Genomic DNA, 21,550 nt, shown 5'->3' on the forward strand with positions numbered 1-21,550 from the left:
TGACACTTGGGTCAAAAGTTTTTGAACAGTAAGATTTTTCATATTTTTAAAGAAGTCTCTTCTGCTCACCAAGCCTGCATTTATTTGATTCAAAATACAGTATTGTTTTCTATTTGAATTTATTTTAAAATGTAATTTATTTCTGATCTCAAAGCTGAATTTTTAGCATCATTACTCCAGTCACATGATCCTTCAGAAATCATTCTAATATTCAGATTTGCTGCTCAAAAACATGTATTATTATTATTATGTTAAAAAAACAGCTTAGTAGAATTTTTTTTCTGATTTCTTTGATGAATAGAAAGTTCAGAAGAACAGCATTTATCTGAAATAGAAATCATCTGTAAAATTATAAATGTCTCTATCATCACTTTTGATCAATTTAAAGCATCCTTGCTAAATAAAAGTATTAATAATCATATCTATTATTGTCTATAATTTCTATACCCCAATAACAATAATAATAACAATTTTCTTGAACAGCAAATTAGCTTATAAGACAGAAGTAGATTAAAGTAGATCTGAAGATATTCAGAAAAATATTTCACAATATTACTGCTTTTGCTGCATTGCTCAAATACATGCAGGCTTGGTAAGCAGAAAACATTAAAAACAAAACTTTAAAAAACTTTGACTTGTAGTGTATTTCTAAAAATAAACAAATAAATAAACTATATAGAATTTATTTGTGGCTTGCTGAATTTTATTTTCCCTTTGCTCTGGCCACCCACTATGATCTGCAAGACTGCCCTAAATACCAACAAAATGTCATGTTGAGGGTCAAAGATATGAGATAGCTGATTGGTGGTTATTTCAAACATTTTGAGAGAATAACTATGTCTATCATGCAATCTTGGTCTTACCATGAGTGAAACCATTTAGGAAACAACATAAAATGTATAAAGTGGAGTAAAATGATCCAATAATGACCCAATTGACAGAATGAGCGAATTTGTAAAAGTACTTCAATCACATCTTACCCGCTTTTTACTGAAGCACATTTGCTTCTTCTGGACGATTTGAAGAAGCTCCAGTAAAACAGCCAAAAAAAAGCAAATGTTTTGTGTAATTGCAGGGAAAGAGAACAGCGGTTTCAAGTAATCGAGCCAAAAGAAAAGCTTGCTCTTTCAAGGAATGCTGAGAGTCATCCCATGAATTATGGGTAATAATAGCATTTCTGTGCTCTAGTTTAGATTTAAACCTCTGTTCCAGTCTGGTATTAAGATGCTCTCCAGTCAATCCTGGCTCCTCTATGTCTACAGATCCAAATATCTCCAACAAAAACAACTTGGAACAATACTGACATCAGCATCTAAACTGATGAGTGCTGTTGAACTATCAATTGGACGATGTACAGCTCGAATGCTCACAACAGCCTAGTCCAATCACATCATTGCAAACAAAATATCTGTCACGGTGCTAGATAACACTAATCAGACATATAAGCATATGAAAACAGATCACACAATGACATCCAATACTATATGACCAATGAAAGTGGTGGATATTCTAGCAAGCAAGCACAAAATCATTCTATTGTTTTATTGTTTTACACATTAATTCTAACCCTACAAATTTGAAAAATATATTTATTATACATAAAAATCACATAAGGCTGTCCTCAGTTGTCCCCAAACTATTGCTATATACACATTGAAGCTGAAAGTCTATTCATTCGATACCCCTCTGCTTTCAGTCCTCATTTGAACAAAAGCGCTCATCAAATTTAAACAAGCTTCTGTCCTACTTACTGCAATTTATATGTAAATGAGCGTGTGTGTGTGTGTGTGTTTGATCGGAAGACTGCGTCTAGGTTAGTTCTGACAAACTGTGTGTGTGTGTGGTAATTGTGTTCATTCTCCAGTGTGTACCTAAGTGTCTATGTGAGGGATATGTAAACACTAAAGTTAATGTATGCGTGTGTGAGTTCCCTGACTGAACCAACACAGTCCCCTCCACTCGTACTGTCTCTTTTTAACGACAAGCACTGATTGGCTTTTGTGTCTGACAGCAGGAGTGGTGCAGATGACTGAAAGATAGAGAGAGAAAGAGAGAGAGTGATGTAGCACTAGGTGGCAGCAGAGTATTATGAAAATGAGGACAGTGAGTGAAACGAATAACTCAGCACACATATCCTAATATCAGTCTGATCATGACAACAAACCAGCATTTAGACTTTTCCTAAAGCTTCTTCTAGCTGCTTAGTCATGTATATTATAAAATTAATACATACTGCAAAATGAATTTCCTACTGCTGACATTTCATACTACCACCAAAAAGTTTTTAACAGTGCAGAAGATGTAATAGTAATACATGTTAAATGAGCTTGTACTGTGTCAGCCACCCGGTTGATGAACTCCGTGGGGCTGAAGTGAATGTTTCAGACTCTTTGATCTCAGACAGCATTAGAGAGACAGAGCAAGATAAAGTGAGATAAAGCAAGAGAGAGCGGGGAAGAAGTATTGCCATCTGTCTCTACCTGTCTGTGATTACCAGAAGCAGGCAGACAGGAGAGATCTCTAGAGGGATGAGACGATGGATAGAGGAAGAATTGGGAGGTAAAGGGTGAGAGCCAGGGGAAGAATAAAGGACTGGAATGAAGTGAGGGATGATTTAGAGGGGTGTGAGAGAGGGAGACTCTCTTGAGGATGAGTGTGAATGGTCTATCAGTCAGACTGGAGGCAGCCGGAGGAAGAGAGAGAAGGATGGTGCGTGAGAGAGAAGATATCAGTTAAACTTAAACTTAAAGTGTCTGGCTGAACCCCAAGTGTATTAACTGGCCAATATACTATAGTATGCAAGAATAAGAACACCCTAAGCTATATTAGAGTCAAAATAGTATGTCAACGATGTCCAGATGACATACTCTTTAAGGAGGAGTTTGTGACAGTTGTACTTTGACTCTTTTAGTTGTAGAAAAGAATGAAGACTCATACTGCTGTTCAAAACTTTGGGGTCACAAAGTTTTTATAAATAAATTAGTAGTTTTATTTAGCAAGGATGCATTAAATTGATCAAAAAAAGTGGCAGTATAGACTTTGTTATTTCAAATTAATCCTGTTCTTTTGAACTTTTTATTCAATATTGATAATAATGAGTAGGGCCCTATGATTTCCACAATGCAGAAAACGCGGTCGGAATTGCGATATCCAGTCATAAAAATGGAATTTACCGTATAACACGGAATGTCACGGAATTTGCCCAAATTTGGACGAATAAATCCAAAATAAGTCAGTACACGTAAATCAAAACGTGATATAGACTAGTGTCTGTGAATATTAAGCTGCAGAAATACTAACCTGCATGTTCTGTGTGTCTCTGTGTGAATGAATGGCACAGAAGCAACTTTGTTTACTACACACATACTGAAACGCGAGTGACGCTGGCAATGTTTTCAGTCTCTGCCGCCTCAATGAATGAGTACATGAACATGTAAACAATATCTAGAAATGCTCTCAGAGTCACTTCATGAGCATTTTACTAAAAACTATCACTGTATCATATACAAACAGAAACTTGAAGGTCTTCACAGCAACCTGTCAAAATAAAAGTTTGGTTTAACTTGAAGAAACTGTGACAGAAATATATTACTTAACGTAATGATAGTACTTCTTCTAAAAATAAAATAAGTAAATATTTCCTAAAAATTATTAAAGCATTATTGCATTATTTTTAGGAAATACTTACCAGAAAAAAATATTTACCAGAATTTATTTATCAGAAACGTAAATACACGACATAAAAATAAAATCAATTAATTAGACATGGTTTTGATTATTGAAATTTAATGAAACCATTTAATGGAAACTAGGAAATTAATGGAAAAAACAGAATTTGCTAAAAATAAAAATTAATTTGAGAAAAACATAAAAACATTTTATAGGGCCTTAAAATGTAATTTTTAACTTTTAATAAATTGCTGTTAAATTGTGCAAGTTTCATGATTTCAATTAATCAGACAAGCTTTTTGAGTAATATATATATATATTTAAATGTAACCATTACACTGGAGTCTAGAAAAATTAAAACAGAAAAATTTGGAACCCAGAAAAATTCAAAGAGAAAAAAATGGAATTCGGAAAAAAATAAAACAGAATTTGGGAAAAAAATAAAGTGGATTTCATAGGGATCTAAATAAGAAACATTTCGTAAGCACAAAAGGAGCATATTATGATTATGGTGGACAGTAACAAAGTAGTTTAACTTAAGTACATTTTTCAAGTATCTGTACTTTACTGCAATAGTTTTATTTTGAGTAACTTTTACTTCACTACATTCCAAAGCATAAGATTGTAATTTTTACTTCACTACATTTCATAAAACATATCATTACTCCTTATCCTTATCACATGGTCCGATGCAGAAACAAACTGATTCTTTTCAATGAACCTGTTAAATCGGTTCGCAAATCACACCAAATGATTCATTCACAAATTGGAATGATCCGATTGCAGCTGTTCTCGAGTCGAAAACTCACTGATTCAAATGATCCATTTAGAGCGAGTCTCTAGTGAACTGAATTCACAAGAAAGAACCGGGAAATCTTGTGAGTGCATGCACGACTAATGCTGTGAAAAGTAATTTACTAATGTCGAATTTTAGGATGAATTATTGTAACTGAAAATCATATTCAGGTCAAAACTGTCCATTGTTTGTGAACTAAATCTACTGTAAAGGTGATCTATTTAAGACTACTGAAATTTAGAAAAAATCCAAGGTATTTTGAGCAGTAGATATTAAATTATGTAGCCTATAGATTTATTTTGCAATTTTATATCTATCAGTACTTCTTACTTAAGTACATAAAAAAATCAAGTACTTTTGTACTTTCACTTGAGTAAAATTGAATAAGGAGTACTTTTACTTTTATTGGAGTAATATTTTATTATACGCATCTGTACTTTTACTCAAGTACTTGATTTGTGTACTTCATCCACCACTGCTGAACGATCATGTGACACTTAAGACTGGAGTAATGTCTGCTGAAAATTCTGCTTTGCCATCACAGGGATATATTTTAATATAATTTTTATACTATATTTTAATCAAATAAATGCAGCCTGGGTCAGAAGAACTTACAAACTTAAATCTTTAAAAACTTAAAAACATTAAAAACCTCAATCCTTTAGTGTACTTTAGTATTTTTTACCACCAGCTTAATATACAGAGACAACTATAAATAAACCATTTATAGGCTTATATCAAATCATGTGTTTGAGCAACACCACTAAACCAACACAGCAATAATGGTTTAACCAATGTTGTGCTGGTTTTGGGGCGGGACTATCTGTTTGGTCAACCAATGAAATGTGGAGGGGCATTCCTGGGAACTTGGCTTCAAAACCGTATCACTTTCCTACTATAAACCCAGTGACCTTATCATTTAAAAAAAAAAAAAAAAAAAACAAGGTAAAAGGTCCAAAATCTCAGAAAGACAGAAAAGGAATGAAAAGTGATTCCAGATTTTATGACTCCACCTCAAAGAAATCAGAGCTGCAGTATGAGCAAACACACACACACTCATCAATCTTATCTAGGTCCTTGAAAGTGACAGTTTTGTCAAAACCCAATTTCGAGTTGGATGATAAAAATAAATTCCATCAAATGAGTGTGGGTGTGTGTATGTGTAAGTGTGTGTGAAGAGCGGCTCAGCCTGTAATTGTAGGTGTTGTGTGTGTGTGTGTAATAAAATATGGATGCCATTGTTCAGCGGTGGTGGTGTTCTCCATGAGTGATTTTAATTACAGATGGAGGGATAAACTGGCCTAAAAGACTGGACACTGGTGCACACGCACACACACCACTAGCCAGCATGATGATGGATGACATGACATTAAAACAAGACAGGGCTAAAGCCTCTTTCAGGGTGAAAAAATGAATGGAAAGGTAAGCCTTAGGTTAAGAAAATAAAAAGGAAAACAATACCAATATAGAATTATTACATTCCCCTCACCATAAAAAGGCATGAGGGTGTGTGTGCGCATGTTGGGTTTCTCTCCTAATTAATGAAACTCTTGTTCGTTTTGAAAATGTTTTAGAATAAAGCCTCAAGCAACTCAGTGGCCCAGAAATTCCAATTAATAGAGTCTCTCTCTCCTTCTATTTTCCCTGCACTAACAGACCTGCTGTATTTCATTCAATGAGCAATGAAAACAACTACTAACATGGAAAGAAAACAAATGTATAATTCATGTATAGGTCTATATATGAAATTTCAAACACACAAACACACAGCCAAATCTTCATTGATCTAGACCTATGGCATGATGTTAAATAAATGCAGCACCTCAGCGAGACTCAATCTTTTTGTTGGCTCCCATCAAGAAGCAAACTCAGCTCCAGATATGAAAGCAGGGTCTTTATTAGATGTGTGACACTGGAGCTGAGCATGACAGCCCTGTCAGTGGTAAAACCATTAGGGTGACTGACAGCGAAATAAGACTATATTTCAGAAGCACTTCATTTAAATCAAGTGTAATCTATGGCCTACGGCTCCCACAATGCTTTGTGTCAGCAATTTCTAATGTACGAGGATATTACCAATCATAACCGTGGCCTTATTATAGTAGCCCAGGGAAAGCAATGGATTCAGAAATGCAAAAAGAATGCATTTTCTTCAGCTTTCCCAACAAAAATATGGTTTTAAGTGCGTAAGTAACACCATAAGTGACTGTATGCTGTATCAAAAAAACACAACATTGGAGTTTATCTATTACTCTTCATATACAGACACAAACAAAAACATTTCCAGTCATAGAAAGAGTCAGTTTGTTTGTGTGTCTGTTAGAGCTTCTGTTTTTCTCACTTAATGAGCCCATAATAAAAACCAGTGAACTGCTATCTTCCATCATTGCAACTTACAAAAGGTCAAATGCATTTCAGAACATAATGATGCATTAAAATATGGAATCCAAGCAAAAGTATGTGTCTTCAAAAGATATAAAGAATATAACAGATATCACACCTTTCAAAAGTTAGGGTTAGCAAGTTTCGAGTTTCGGATCATGTGACACTAAAGACTGGACTGAAAATTCAGCTTTACTATCAGTAGAATAAACATAAAAAGCTGCAAGCAGCGTTGAAAGGGCCCTCACACCCAGGATCACCACCACCTGGTGGCTTAGGACAACAGCGAACGGTGGGCAATATGCATTTAAAGTGGTGAATATAGAATGAATAAGTAATTTATATGTGCCAATTTTCCTGCTATCAGGTGGTGGCGCTATGACTATAACTGGGTATTGGCATGTAGATGTTTTCAGGCCAGCGCTTTTATAAAACATACAAAATTTGGTACAGATTGAACTTGGTATGTTTGAGTTATTGCTACTAAATATTGTCCTTAGATGTCTTCAGGACAGGACTCTTACCAAACATGTGAGGTTTGGTGCAGATTGCATGTTTAAGTCAGTGTAACACAAGTCATTTCCTGTTGACAGCAGGTGGCGCTATGATTATAACAGAACATTGGGCCTTTAGATATGTTATTGAACTTGTGAAGTTTAGGGCAGATTGGACATTGTATGACTAAGCTACAACCCCTTCTATTCCCATGGTGAAACATCAAACTTTGTCAGGCCGCTAGCGAGACGCTCTTTGACGAAAACTCAAGATCTTCACAATTTAACATTGCAAAGGCCTTTAGAGTAGACTGACCAAATATAATTTTGATGTCATTAAATATCTATGAGGAGTTTGTTACAGTGTAAAACATGACACTTCCTGTGGAAGTATAGCTATGGCTATAACTGAATATGGTCATGGGCATATGTTCAGGACGGGACTCTTATCAAACATGTGGATTTTAGTGGAGATCAGACATTGTATGCCTGAATTATAACAACTTCCCGTTTCATGGCAAAACAGAGAAGTTTAACAGGCCGGCACAAACACGGCCTTTAATGAAAACTCAATATCTTTGCGATTTAACATCACAAAGGTCTTTAGATTACACTGAACGAATTTGGTGTTGATCTGTTTAAATCTCTAGGAGGAGTTAGTTTAAATACAATGCCTGAAAATTCAAAAAATAACTTCCTGTTGGGAAGTTGAGATGTTTTTGTAGGTATTGGTGTGTTACATGTGTCTACCGAATTTCGTATATGTATGAGAAACTCGAGGGACACTTTATAGGTGTATACACTTTATAAATTTTATAGGTGGCGCTATTGAGCCATTTTGCCACACCCACTTCTGAAACCCATATCAGATGTAAATTTTCACCACTTTTGGTGTGTGTGCAAAGTTTAATGAGTTGAGCATGTTTAGTCCCTCAAAAGTGTGATCCATTTTGGAGAAGAAGAATCTAAGCAATTACAATCGAGTCCTAGTTAAAACAGAAACAGAATTTTAAATTGTAATGAAATGTCTAATTTTTTTCTCCAAAAAAAAAAAAAAAAAAAAAGTTTTTAAAAAACATGAAAAAAAAAAGTTTGACCTTAAACTTCTGAATGGTAGTGTACGTGCCAGAGGTTCTGGATCCGGCTTTTTCAAACTGCACCCTGCTCTAATCCAACAAAAACACCTGTAATGAGGAAATTAAGTAAAACTGGGATAATCATCATGCTCTTGTAAATTTATCCTCAAGTGACAGCCTATTAATGTAGCATTCACAAGCCCATTAATCTTGATTTAGAGAAGCAGACAGAAGTCACTGGCTCCCCGCTGACTACATTATGTTTGTTTCATGTCTGCCTGAGTGATTATTTTAAACACTGCACCCTGTAATAACGTGACTGTAGGGAAGCACGGCGTAATGTGGACACTGTCACAATGCTGAGAGTTTCAGTTGAAGGTCAAGGCTCTGCACGAAATGTACCGCTAGAACAAATCAGTTCACATTTTTTCATCTGCATCCTTTATGGTTTCCAGACATGTGCACAAAGACACACAAACAACAAACACACATACCTTCACACAAGGCATACCAACTGTTCGCTCTAATTTTAGCTTTAAAATCCAATCATCAGAATTCTGTAGAAAGAATTTTAAAATGATGAAATATGTTAAATGAAGCATGAAATATTTGATGCATCTGTACAATCAAATCTGTGACCACCATGCAAATCACAACTTAAAGGGCAACAAATCACTGTCATCAAATAATTGGTAGGCATTATTCTTTGCAGCAGCAGTATGGAATTCAGGGTGAAATATCACATTAAACATCACAAATAGCAAACACACAATTTGCAGCAACAATAGTCCTTTGTTGGGCTCCAATTATAGCATTGGTGTGCATGCATATGTGTGTGTGTCTAACACTGAGGCATTGATTGATATTTAAATTACCCACAATGCTTTTCTCACCACTCCCGTTATCACATACACAGTACATATTTTACTTCTAACCTTTCTCTCGCCAAACAAAACCTCTTTAATCATTCACTTCAAGCAATATACTTATACAGTTGAGGTCAAAAGTTTACATACACCTTGCAGAATCTGCAGAATGTTAATTATTTTACCGAAATAAGACTGATCATACAAAATGCATGTACAAAATGCAAATTCTTTGGTTTTTCAGCATTTTTGTGTATCTGAACCCTTTCTAACAACGACTGTGTGATTTTGAGATCCATGTTTTCACACCGAGGGACTCATAAGCAACTATTACTGAAGGTTCAAATGCTCTCTGATGCTTTATAAGGAAACACAATGCATTAAGAGCCAGGGGTGTAAATTTTTGAACAGAAGGAAGATGTGTATATTTTTCTTATTTTACCCAAATAATCAAAGCTTTTCACCCCCCAGCTCTTAATGCACTGCTTTCCTTTTGAAGCATCAGTGAGTGTTTGAACCTTCTGTAATAGCTACATATGAGTCGAGATGGATTTTAAAGTCATTGTTGGAAAGGGTTCAAATACACAAAAATGCTGAAAAACCACAGAATTTTTGAGACCTGAGGTATTTTTCTGAAGAACAGCGGTCAGTTTAACTGTTCAGGACAAACAAGCGACTCATGAACAACTATCACTAAACAAAAAAACACAGGTAACAACACAGCATTAAGTATCAAGTGTATTTAAACTTTTGAACAGAGTTATTTTTATAAATCCAGCTATTATTTTCTCTTGTGAACTATATGTGAAATATCTTATTCAGTGTGCAGTACTAAATAAAATAAATAACATTTTGCAGATTCTGCAAAGTGTATGCAAACTTTTCAAATGTGATGAGTGAACCTTTAAACAGTGAGTCTTCTCTGACAAAAGGCAGATGTTCATTACCAATCACATGGAAAAAGGGTGGTTTGCTATGGGATACTTTCATAGTGTTATTTACCCTGTGGCGCATCTAATCATCTATGTTTATTACACCGTATCTCAAGCTAATGGCATTTGAAAGTGCTTATAGATTTCAGTTCGTTTAAGTAATTAGCCAGGGCTAGCACACGTCAGTTCTTATAGATGTGTGGCCTTCAGGGCTCCAGAGCACATAATCGATGACTGAAACATCTGAACAAATGTTAAAGGTACATTCATTGGGATTTACATGTTCTTAATCAGCATTTTGTCTTATTTCCTATAAAAAGAGAGAAAATTTACTTAAACTCTACTTGAGAAACAAAACTGCATAACATATGTTTAGAATGTATTTTAATATGCATAATACATGTTAATAATATTATATTAATGTGCATAAAATACTGCATAAGAATACTTTTTTTTTAATGGAAAGCAATGAGCAGAAAAAAATAATTGGTATTTACTAATAAGTCTAGCATGAGTTTTCTTTTTCATCTTCTAAAGGCTCATTTCAGAACTCCAAGGACAAAGTATAGAAGTCATCTCAACTTGTATGTGTGTGTGTGTGTGTGTGAGAGAGAGAGAGAGTTCATTATAACAAAATATCAGCCAGGCTATAGGGCCTGTGTCTGTTTTTATCAGTGGATGAAGAGATAAAACCGATAAAGAGCATGGCTAGAATGAATCATCCTTATAAAGCAGTGGTGTTGAATCACTGACCACTTCTAATATTTCTTTCAGTAACTTACAGTGTATGCATATGCTACCAAGAGGACACAGATATTGCTACTCTTGTTATATTACAGACAGACACTCTCAGATATTGCTCTTGGGCATCTTAAAATTTCATTTATGTTGTTTTACGGTTCTGAAAAGGTCATTTTGTGCTGTTTTCAATAAGATTTCTTGTTATTGCTCCAGATGGTGTCATTTTCCACAGCGCACTTTTGTTTTTCAGCATCCGCTGGTGGCTAGATGTGGACTTATTATTTAACACTCTACAGTTCTTCATCATATGAGAAGGGTGTGATTACCTCTCTGAACCTGAAACAATCATACGAGCTGTCATCTAGCTTGATTTATAATAAATGACTGTTCTTAAGCAAACAGTGTGATGGATTCTTTGGGTTTGGAAGAGAAGTTTCAGCTGAAGTGGTCTGCCACCTTTAACGCTCTCTTACCATCACAGGCCCAGATTCACTTGCTGCTCAGAATGCAACATACACTGCTCATCCGCCATTTTAATAATATTCCTATTTAAATGCATGAACAATATTTGGCTTCAGGCAGGTCAGTGCAGTCTCTCCATCTCTCAAACTCTATACTGTATATATTTCACTTGCTGTCTTTTTCGCTTTCCTCTCAAACACATTCAAACATAAAAAAATATATAAATATATTTAAAAAAAATAAAGTTTATATAAACATTATCATAAAACAACATTAAATTATTGGTTGCTTGTGTTCCTTTTGATTCAACCTGGAAACTGTAAAAGTCAAGCACACTCTCTGAGCAGTGTTTTGCCCGAGGCTCTGTCTCTTTTGGCAATTTCCTCGAAAGTGTTGGGAAATGTTATGGAATAACAATTTCATACTATCTCGCCTCTGTCTTTTTTCTTTTCTCTGTCAGTACTGCTGCTTTGGATGACAAACAGCTACTGGTCCCTTTCCAGTTGTGAAAAAGTGCCTTCCAGCACAAGATGCTCAAGACATCCTCAGCTTTAAGCCTGGTCTATCTAACAGGATTAAATGGATGGGTTCTGCAGCTGGAAGCTTAGAGAAAGAGGAAATGCTCTCAAGAACAAGAGAAGACAGAACAAAGCTTCACATTTGAGAAAATAAGAAAACAACATCACTTTATATACACTATACATACTGTATATAAAAATGTATATATAAAATTCTTCCTTAGTATATACATACCAAAGAAAATGAGGCAGATTAGCATAAAATAAAAAATAAGACCAACTCAGAGAGAGAGAGAGAGAAAGATGGTTTTGCTCTACTGGACACACATGCATTATTCATTCATTTTTCATTCAGGCTGGATAAAGTCGTGGTCCTATAGCTCACACTTGGCTTGTCCTATAGCTTAGACTTCCACAGTCTGTGAAGCTTGCAAAATGACACTGCCAAACAAAGAGTGTGTGTGTGCAGCATGCTAAACCATTCGCTCTGCTTCATTTCTGCACAGTGTACATCTCTGTGTTTCCTACAAGCATCCTTGAATGTTGACAATGCATACATAACAAAAGCAATGAATAACGGTGCAGAACGCAAACTATGAAGCCTATTAACTTGCATGTAGAAAAAAAACATCCCTTTAATATATTACCCCGACTAGAGATGTTCTAACAGAATATACACTTCCAGTCAAAAGTTTTTGAACAGTAAAATTTTTAATGTTTTTTTTAAAGAATTCTCTTCTGCATGTATGTGATCCAAAATACAGCAAATGCAGTAATATTGTGAAATATTTTTACTATTTAAAATAACTGCTTTGTATTTGAATATATTTTAAAATGTAATTTATTTCCGTGATCAAAGCTACATTTTCAGCATCATTACTCCAGTCTTCAGTGTCATTTGATCTTTCAGAAATCATTCTAATATGCTGATTTTACAATTTGTTTTTTATTATTATCAATATTTAAAACAGTTTAGTATATTTTTTTCAGGATTCTTTTAAGAATAGAAAAATCCAAAGATCAGCATTTGTTTAAAATAAAATGCTTTCTGTACCATTATACACTATACCATTCAAAAGCTTGAAGTCAGTATAATTTTTTTTTTCTATTTCACATAAATGCTGTTCTTCTGAACTTTCTATTCATCAAAGAAACCTGAGAAAAATTCTACTCAGCTGTTTTCAACATCATAATAATAATACATTTTTTTTAAGCAGCAAATCTGAATATTAAAGTGATTTCTGAAGGATCATGTGACTGGAGTAATGATGCTAAAATTCAACTGTGAAATCACAGGAATAAATTACATTTTAAAATATATTCAAATAAAAAAGTTATTTTAAATATTAAAACTATCTCTGTTTTTGTTGTACTTTGGATCAAATAAAATAAACGCTTGGTGAGCAGAAGAGACTTCTTTAAAAACATTAAAATCGTACTGTCCAAAAACTTTTGACTGGTAGTTTATACTTAATAAAAAAAAAGATATACTGAATATATGTTGCTTCTTCATAGCACACACTGGTATTTGAGCACATGTTCAGACGGTAGATGTATGTTAGAGACGTGACACACACATATGGTGCATCGCTTCACCTTTAACCTCAAGTGTAACTGTCAAATCAAGCATATGGCCTCTAAAAAATAAAACAGCAGTGTGTGTCTGTATGTGAGAAGTGTTGATACCTGTGGAGTGAAGAATCGGGCTTGTGTGTGTGTGTAATTGTTTCCTAGCAGAGAAAGACATCCAAGGTCATTGTGACCCACAGCTTGAGCTCTGACACACTATGTCTCAAACAGGATACAAGATCATGAAAGTCTACATGGTAAAAATCATAAATGTATCTTCACTGTTTGCTTGTCTTATACAAAAAGTCTAATGCTGTGAAAATATTTCAAATTCACACACTTTTTATTTCTCCAAATCCGTTATGATGACAAAACAAATGTATCTACATCATGAATGGCCTGAGGGCGAGTAATTTTTCAGCAAATATTCATTTTGGGGTGAACTATTCTTTTAATCATGCCTTGTTTGTCCTTTACGCTTTAACGTGATACACATACACATATCACACACCTCCTTCTGACATTTATGTCTCATTCAGTCCCCCCAAGGTGATATTTGGACAAATCCTGATCCTGACCCCTGTGAAGTGTCATCTAAGGAGTATGTCTTCTTATATCCCTCTGCCTTATGACAGACTAGTCACTGAAGATTTGTGTAGTGCTGCTGACATATCAAACTCATATATAGACATCCACATGTGTAGGATGACATGAAAAGGTCAATCTAAAATATCACTGTCATCTCACGATCTCGGTTTTTGATTCTGTTGAAGCTTCACACGTTCATTAGCACACGCACGACTGAGCTTACATCGAGACATCAGAGCTGACTCCATCTCATATTAAATCAGAGGACGTTGCTCAAGCTCGCATGAAATGTACCATGACTTGCAAATTAGACACTCGGGGTCCATAAACGGTACAGAAGCTAGTTACCATGCCTTCATATTTCGAATTTCTAATAAATGCTGTTATTTTGAACTTTCTGTTCATTAAAGAATCCAGCAATCTTGTCATTTAATGATTTTGAGAATTTGACATATCAATATATCGCAGCACAGATGCCACAGTTTCTCTCTCTCTCTTTCTCACACACGCACACACACACACACACACACACACACACACCGTCTGCTGTGTGTAGATTCATCATTACCATAGAAATGAATGTTACAGCAGGTGATACTGTGGCTCATAACAGGTGCATATGAAGACTAGTGTGTCAGCCTCTTTACATAAACAGTTCGTAATTTACATTTAGTAATTTTCATTTTTTAAACTGTACATGTGAATTCAAAGTTTTTACTAACCCCTTGGAAGCCTATTTTCTGTGTTCAGTGAACACACAGTACTTCGCTTAAAGGGGTCATCAGATGCAAAACTCACTTTTACATGTTGTTTGAACATAAATATGTGTTGGTATTATGATAAAAATCCACCCAGTGGTATTTTTGTAATCTTTATAAGGCAGGCCCGGACAAAATTTTCACTGGCCCTACCACAAAAAAATTAAATAGTTGCTGTTATCATTGTTTTTGATTTATGTTATCTTTTATTTGAATAAATAAGCTTATATGACACCAAAATTTTACATACCAAAAAAAGTTTACAATTTCGATACCACACCTAAACCTACCAGCATAACTAAATTTCAAACATTATTTGTTTGTTCAAAAAAATTTTAATTATTCATATTTTATTACAAATGAAAAGATGCTTTACGGAAAAAACAGCAGACAAACTGAAAGAACGCAAATTCAGTCTTTGTCAGCAGGTGGCGCTTATGGAATAAAGCCCCTTTCACATGGGACGTGGCAGTCGCAAGTGTCTAGTTCATTTTCAATGGGAGACATGCGGAAAGTGGCAAACCGTGGGCAGTTTTGCTGGCGGCGCTGAGGCGGAGCGCAAGCGGTGCTCGTGCACCCAAAATCCTGCCGCTTCCACGAGCGCGGCGCTTTGCGCTAATGACAATAATAATGATAATAATAATAATAATAATGATAATAATAATTAATGACAGGATGACACAAACACAAATTTCCGTTACGTTTTATTTAGTTTTTAGTAAATACAAATGTGACCTTGACAGTTGTAACTATGGCAATATCTGCCCTGAGACCGCGTTGCGAACACCGTCTCAACGGCACAAAATGCTTCCACTACAAGAGAAGGCGCCAGTTGCGTGGCGTGACATACTTTTGTAGGCTATTATATCCTCTCTGTGATCACTTAAAATGTTAAATTATCAAGGTTAAAAAAAACACATGCAAGTGATAAAGATTCGTCAACTGTCCCGAGCGCCATCGGGCACTCCTTATTGTCGAGACCTGATAAGAAATATCCCCTTTAGTTTTAGTTAGTTACTTTAGTTTTAGAAGAAAACGCACCTGGCCAACTACATAAATGTGTCTATGTTTGCGTGAATCATTCGTGATGCAGCTTCACCTACAGCAGAAGTGAGTATAAGGGTTTTTATGCATCTTCGCAAGTTGCCTTTCTTGATAATGTGCTAGTTAGCAAGTTTTGCGGCTAAATGCGGCTACAGTAAACAGACCGGCTCGTCACCCCACATAGAGAGGGGTGGGGTGAGCAGAGCTCATTAGCGTTTAAAGGAACATGCAATAGAATGGCTTGCTCTGAACAGGGCTGATTTTGACAAGGTAAACTGGTGTATTTTACACTACCACTGAGAAATTTTAACCAAAGTATGTTTTAGACTTCTCATTAAGACCCTAATGAATCATATCAGCTTGTGGAAAATGGGCATCCGATGACCCCTTTAAAAAAATAAATAAATAAATACAATCTGTTACAATATTTGTGTTACAATAATGAACATTCCACTAAAGCATATAGACAAAGAGCGAGAGACCTTTCTAATAGATTGGCCAATGTTTTCTGCATTGACACAAAGCCAAAAGTGCTTGCTGAGAAAAATTCTTGAGTTTATCTCGGACAAGAGATGAAAGGAGCCTTAGGGTATCTCTCTACATCAAAAAGACAAACAGACAGACACACATACACACACACACATGCCCTGTCTAAAAAGAGAACAGAAGAGTATGAGAACGAGTAGTTTGATTTCTGATTTCCTCCTTAATATGTCTGCATACTGTTCGTATATGAACTTTTTTGCTTTTCTGTTTGTTTAAAAAAATCAAATAAGCTCTTTTCTGACACGTGCCCTTATATATAATCCAACATGTTCCAATGCAGCATAGTATAGGGATGTGAGGAATGCAAATGAAAACAAATAAATATTTCATTTCTGCCCAAAATCACCAAACCAGACCAAAGTGTGTTTCTTTATGCCCTGAAATGAGAAATTTCAGCACATTGAGGCCTATCTTTGATCTGGCTACACTACTGGTGTGGACTGAGACACTGAAGGCCTGACACTAAAGGAATGGCGCACTGCTTGCTGAAATGCCACATGACAAGCAAGCCCAGAAATAAGCTGTGTGCAACACACAAACAAGCCCAAACAGAATGGTTAATGAAACAGAATCAGAAATAAGAGACCCAGTAAGTCTTTAGTTGTGAAACACTTGAAGAATCTTCCACAGATAAAATACTTTTACTGCTCGAAAAGAGCTCCATTTTTTATTGCATGTGTGAGGAATACAGCAGGTCCTCTATTTCCTGTCCACAAACACTGTATGAACATTAAGCTGTGGATTTGTATTGGGAAACAGCTCAAGATTGCTGACAAAACTGCAAAACTGATCTTCTATTCATTATCCTTGATAGGAATGATCACCAGCGCTGAAGTAATCGCTCCTTACTTGATATAAACATGCAATTTAGTCATTAGGCATTAACAATCAAAAATGAACAATAGAAATTTTGCTCATTACCAAAATGTCAAGAAGCCCCTATCTTAAATCAAACAATTAGAGCAATTAAACCCCAGGAGCTGTCATAGGATAAATGCAGCAATTACCACACTATTTCTCTAGTCTAGAAAATACTGATCTTGGAGCAATAAATTAAATAGATAATACATCTGATAATGATGTGGGCAGATCATTCAATTCTATTATTTGCTTAAAGGAGAACTTCACTCACCCCATTGTCATCCAAGATGTTCATGCCTTTCTTTCTTCAGTTGTAAAGAAATTATACTTTTTGAGGAAAACATTTCAGGAATTATCTCCATATAGTGGACATATCAATGGTGCCGATGAGTTTGAGCGTCCAAAATGCAGTTTAAATGCACTTCAAAGGGCTCTAAATGACCCCAGCCGAGGAATAAGGGTCTTATCTAGTGAAAAGATCTGTCATTTTCTACACAAAAAATGTACAATTTATATACTTTTTAACTTCAAATGCTCTGCCATGCGCATGTGTACTCTGTGTAATCCGGGTCAATACTGTTAGGGTATGTCAAAAACTCCCATCTCATTTTCTCCTCCAACTTCCGACCAATTGTTTACAAAGTGAACATGCAAAGGTCAAACGCCCTTTTACAAAAAAATGTAAAACAGTAATGTAGGGCAATTTTAAAGTTGGAGGGAAAAATGAAATGAGAGTTTTTCTAACTCCCCAGTTGTATTGACCCGGATTACACAGAGTACATATGTGCATTGCAGAGCTAGGCAAGACGAGCATTCAAGGTTAAAAAGTGTATAAATATTTATTTTTTTTAGAAAATGACAAATTGTTTCACTAGATAAGACCCTTATTCCTCAGCTGGGATCGTTTAGAGCCCTTTTAAGCTGCACTGAAACTGCATTTTGGACATTCACACTCGTGGGCACCATAGAAGTCCACTATGTGGAGAAAAATCCTGAAATGTTTTCCTCAAAACACATAATTTCCTTACAACTGCAGAAAGAAAGTCATGAAATTCTTGGATGACAATGGGGTAAGTACATTATGTAATTCTTTGTTCTGGAAGTGAACTTCTCCTTTAAGGTGTGATCATGTCTGTTTAACAATAACATATATGCATTACAAAACTACCACAGGATTTCACTTGATGTTATAAATGTGTCTAAAAGATACAGGATACAGGAATTTTGAGGTTGAAATTTTGAGATTTTAGAATGTTTTGCCTTCAAATTTATGTAATACCTGTAAATTCTACATCTTTTGTATTTCAACTTATTTCATATACAACGTACTGTTGAGCCCTAAAAATATATGACTTCATTTTGACATTTTAAACAGGGTATTAGCACTGCCATGCATGCACAGACATTGGTTCTTTGAAGACAGGGCAAGTGGTTTTAAAAAGTCTATGTACATCGCTTCTAGAACATTCCTCTGCTGCCAACTGGCTATAAGATGTCTGGTATTTCAAAGAAATGCAGCAACCAGAAACAAGTCAAAGAAAATCTCAACATATGAATTTTAAGGCAGGAAAAAAAGCAAACCTGTAATTTGCAATTTATCCTCCCCTAAATTTACCGACCAGTGTCTGTATGTGGTCTGCGCAGTGTTTAAATTCCACTTCAGCACTGACGTCTATCGCACTGTTCTAAGGCAAACGAGTGCATCTTGACAAGGTCGCGGGTTTAGTAACCGGTTAACCAAAGTTAGAGTGATGTTTGCCGCTGCCCGTCTGAGAGTGGCTGCTCCCCAGACCAAGAACTGACCACAGATCAGAGATAATCACAGGCTGCACTGGCCAAAGCCTCATAACCAGTGGAAAATTCTGTACTGGATCACACTGCATAGAAAGGGCTGATTTGATGAAGGGCAGTTTAATTAATTATGAGAAATAAACCAAAATGTCACTATTAGAAAATGACTAGTCCACTCTGTGCCATTCCTAAAGACACAAAAGCATGCGCATGGATTTTAAAATTGGTTGATACCAATTTACACAAATATTTTAACGTTATCAATAAACGACCAACATTCAAATTCTACACTACTTTGTCTTAATAAATGAAAAATAAAGAACGAACAAATAAAATCTTTTTATGCCATCATGGCATTATAATGCACAGTATGAAAATTAGATATTAATTTTGAGATTTTCTAAAAATGACATAGAACAGTATTATTACATCGTTAAATTTGATAAAAGACTAACTTTGAGTGTTAAAAAATATCCAATATCAATAGATATAAAAAAGAGAACTCTAATATAATTTAACAATTGATAGAACCAACATATTGTGCATCTCTAATAGCAGTAGCACATATTTTCTGTTGACTTTCTGTTGATAGGAAGAAAATTGGAATACAAAGTCCTGTAGTCATAACCAAACTTAGCCATATGCATAGTTTTAGATAACATACTCACCAAACAGGTAAAAACAGAATGGATGTAAGCTTCAAACTTACCTAAGAAAAGAAGAAATAAGAAAATTGGAATCAATACATTATAATGTAAACAAAGAATATTAATATAACCATTAGATGCATAAGAAGGATAAGCAATAACACAACACAACAATGCTTACACATATTAATGAATTAATTAATGAGAAAAAAAGAGACTTCTAAAACTTGCATGACATTCAAAATTGTTTCAGTGTGATATACACTATGGCTTTCACTGAGTAACAGGACCCGAATGACAGATTGAGCTTCAAGAGGTTTATATAAAATAATACAAAACCCACATCCCAGATTATTTTGATGAACAACAGCTGAACAGAATAGCCCAAATGGCACTTGACCCAAAACAGTAGGAGCTCTTCATCTACCAGCTGACAGAAATTAATAAGCAGAGTCTATAATAACACATTTATATTCATAAACCCACATATATTCAGTTTAGACAGAACTACTGATGCTTGCATACAAAACAACACAGATCGTTTCTGAATTTTCAACCACGGTCCTACAAACACACAATGTATTATTCATAAACCTATAGCATTATATATTATTGTATATATATTAATAATACAAAATTTTAAAGCATTCAAGGATTATTTCACTCCAGAATTAAAATGTACTTACTCCTATGTCATCCAAGATGTTCATGTCTTTCATTCTTCAGTCGAAAATAAAGTAAGTTTTTGAGGAAAACATTCCAGGATTTTTCTCCAAAAAGTGGACTTCAGTGGGGTTTAATGGGCTGAAGGTCCAAACTGCAGTTTCAATGCAGCCTCAAAGGGCTCTACATGATCCCAGCTGAGGAATAAGGATCTTACCTAGTGAAACGATCAGTCATAGTGAAACGATCAGTCAGTTTCTACAAAAACTATACAAATTTACTTTTTAGCTCGACTTCATGCATTATGTAGTCACGTTGGAAAGGTCACACATGACGTAGGTGGAAATACCAACCCAGTGTTTACAAAGTGAATGTGCAAAGAACGTTAAACACCCTTTACAAAAAAAGGTAAGACAACAATGTTGGATGATTTTGAAGTTGGAGGAGAAAATGAGATGTGTTTTTTACCCTACCCTACCTTTTTGAACCGGAGTACAATAGACAAAGAACTAATCACGTGTGACCAACACCATTATGTAATACGTGAACTCAGATACACATCAGAGTTAGCGCAAAACAAGCATTTGTGGTTATAAAGTATATACATTTTTATTTATTTTTTAGAAAATGACCAATCGTTTCACTAGATAAGACCCTTATTCCTCAGCCGGGATCATGTAGACCCCTTTGAAGCTGCTTTGAAACTGTAATTTGGATTTTCAACCCATTGTCTCCCATTATGGCCCCCACTACATGGAGAAAAATCCTGTAATGTTTTCCTCAAAAACTTTAATTTCTTTTCAACCGAAGAAAGACATAAAGATTTTTGATGACATGTGGGTGAGTAAATTATCAGGGAACTTTAATTCAGGAGTAAACCCAGCATAAGCTTAGCAATGATTGATGAAATTTCCAATTATCGAAGACATCAACACTGCTTTAATCCTGAGACTTGAATATCGACTTTGAATTAAAGCTTCTGGTATTTCAAAATATTAGTGTGGTGCTCCTTGATCTGTTCATAACCATGTTTATATTTTCTTTCCTATTATATCATCTGTATTCATCTCGGTTGAACCATTTATTGGCCTTTTGAAGGATTGATACATTTGGAACAAAGGCTGCTGGAAATCAGCAAACAGCAACA

At 35.2% G+C, this 21,550-nt stretch overlaps 1 protein-coding gene across 3 annotated transcripts in view; it reads right to left on the bottom strand.

The window, feature by feature from the left end:
• sash1a (SAM and SH3 domain containing 1a) overlaps nucleotides 1-21,550 on the bottom strand; it is a 242,880-nt gene that overhangs the window by 80,873 nt on the left and 140,457 nt on the right. The window lies entirely within an intron of this gene.

The sequence above is a fragment of the Labeo rohita genome, chromosome 20 (assembly GCF_022985175.1).
Source record: "Labeo rohita strain BAU-BD-2019 chromosome 20, IGBB_LRoh.1.0, whole genome shotgun sequence".
Lineage (NCBI taxonomy): Eukaryota > Metazoa > Chordata > Actinopteri > Cypriniformes > Cyprinidae > Labeo > Labeo rohita.